The sequence below is a fragment of the Halyomorpha halys genome, unplaced genomic scaffold (genome assembly GCF_000696795.3).
Source record: "Halyomorpha halys isolate HHAL.00 unplaced genomic scaffold, Hhal_1.1 Scaffold1384.1, whole genome shotgun sequence".
Taxonomy (NCBI): Eukaryota; Metazoa; Arthropoda; class Insecta; order Hemiptera; family Pentatomidae; genus Halyomorpha; species Halyomorpha halys.
In genome coordinates this window covers 306,410-308,861 of record NW_027109385.1, presented here as the reverse complement: position 1 = coordinate 308,861, position 2,452 = coordinate 306,410, and positions in this window count along the sequence as shown.

Genomic DNA, 2,452 nt, shown 5'->3' with positions numbered 1-2,452 from the left:
GCCTCTGTATCCTTATGTACGCGGAGATGCTACATTCCTTATAGAGATCAAAAAGTTCGCCATTTTTCCTTCTTCGCCAATTACCATTCTCGCATACGAACCCTAAGATTCTCCTCAGAATTACTCTTTCAAACCTGTCTTGCAGGTTAATGCTTTTAATGCTTAGGGTCCAAGTTTTTCCACCGTATGTGATGACTGGCCTTATAAATGTTTTGTACAGGGTGAAACTGAAGGTACGGCTAAAAAGTTCGCTTTTAATTAGCCTAACAATGGAGAAATAAGCTCCATTTCCAGCAGCAATTCTGCTTTTAACTTCTTCTTCTTCATCCTGGTTCTCATTGATAATAGAGCCAAGGTAGGTAAAACTTCTTACCACTTCGAAATTATAGGGGCCCATTTCCAGGCGACACATCCTCTGGTCCAGAGGCTTCTTAGCCAACAGCATAATCTTGGTTTTTTCCTCATTAATATACAGGCCCATCCTTTTCGCTTCGACATTAATTGCTTCAATAGCAGTCCTGATGCTCTGCAGGGACCTACCGATGATGAGGACGTCGTCTGCATAGGCCAGAACTTGGGTCATCATTGTGAATACTGTTCCTTCCTGACTTATTCCTGCTCTATTTATGATTGCTTGTAGAGCAAACAGGAGAGGGGCCATTGGTTCACCCTGTCTTAGGCCACATTCCACTTTAAAAGGCTCTGATAATCCACAGGATTTTACTTGGCAGGTTGTGCTCATCATTGTGCATTTTACTAATCGGGTGAGTTTACTAGGAAGCCCCAGTTCACGCATAGCCACTATGAGCTCACTTCTTACGATTGTATCGTAGGCAGCCCGAAAGTCAATGAATAGCGTCCAAGTTGTTTGCTGATGTTCCTTCATCTTCTCAGAGATTTGCCTCAGGGCGAAGATTTGATCAATAGTAGACCTATTGGGCCGGAACCCACCTTGATAATCACCCAGTTTCTGTTCAACATACGGAAGGAGCCGTAATGCAGTTAATTATTATTATTATACAGGGATATGGAAAAAAAATATATGCAGTGATTATAACTAATCCCTCGATAGTTGCTGCATATCGTTGAATCCCCCTTCTTCTTGTATATAGGCACTACAACCGCCTCATTCCATTCCTTGGGTATGGTTTCCTCTTCCTATATTTGAGCTATCAGGTCCTGTAGCTTCCTGGCAACTTCGTGATGCCCTGCTTCAAACAATTCTGCTGGGAGTCCATCATTACCGGGTGATTTATTATTTTTACGCTTAGACAACATGTCTTCGATGTCCTCTACATCGGGTGGAATGGCTTCCAAATCTTCATCATTAATACTCACTGGTGATTGTACACGATCTTCCAGACAATGATCCGTCCCAGGATACTGCTGATGATGAAATGGTTAGACGCACCACGTTATACCCACCAGGTACCGACCTATGTCCAAGACCTTCGTCTTGCCGTAGACAGACAAAGAATAGGAAGGGCTCCAGGACTAGATAGCATAGATGCTGCAATCCTCAAGAACAGTGCCCCTTATATTGAGGAAGAGTTGTTGGATATATTTAATGAGTGTTTGGATAAGGGGTACTTTCCAAACAAGTGGAGGATCCCAGACTTGAGATTGCTCTACAAGTGAGGTGGTAAGGATAAGGAAACGCCCAAATCCTATCGACCAATATCCCTCCTCTCAGTAGCTAGTAAGGTCCTGGAGCACATGATCGTCCTCAGCCTTAGACCAATCCTGCTTGCTGCAAGTCACCCACGGCAGTTCGGTTCGACCCGTGGCAAGGGAACAACAGATGCGCTGCTGAGAGTGCGTAGGGACGTGGAGGAGAGGGCGGAGAAATATTTTTTATTGATAATGTTTGACATCTCTTCCGCCTTCGACAGCGTTTGGTGGCCCCGTGTACTCCAGCGGTTGCAAGAGGATCAGGGGTAACTACTACGAGGTCGAGAGAAAAATCGAAAGAGGTGTACGCAGGGTTCCTAGGACCAGTTCTGTGGAAGCTAGTATTCGATGAGTTGCTGGGGGAACTAGAGGACAAGGGGTTCCTAGCCACGGCTTACGTAGACGACCTGGCAGTCATCGTGGCCAAGAACAGCAGATCCAGACTAAAGACAGAAGCGGAGAGGTGTGCCAGTCTCGTTGGAGAGTGGTGCGTGAAGAGGAAGTTGAGTATGGCAGCAGCCAAGACTCGGGCCATGCTCATAAGAGGCTCCATAGACAGGGCTCGTCCTATCACCCTGGATATCAAAGGAGAGAGGGTGAGACCGGGTGAGATGGTGATATATCTTGGTGTGAGGATAAGAAGAAGATTCGATGCCACTTCTCACCTGGTGTATCTAAAGGACAGGGTGATCCTGTCACTCAATGGATTAAGAAGGATAGGGGGTGCATTTTGGGGCCTCATATACCCTGCAACGATGACCATATATAAAGGTGTGATCTT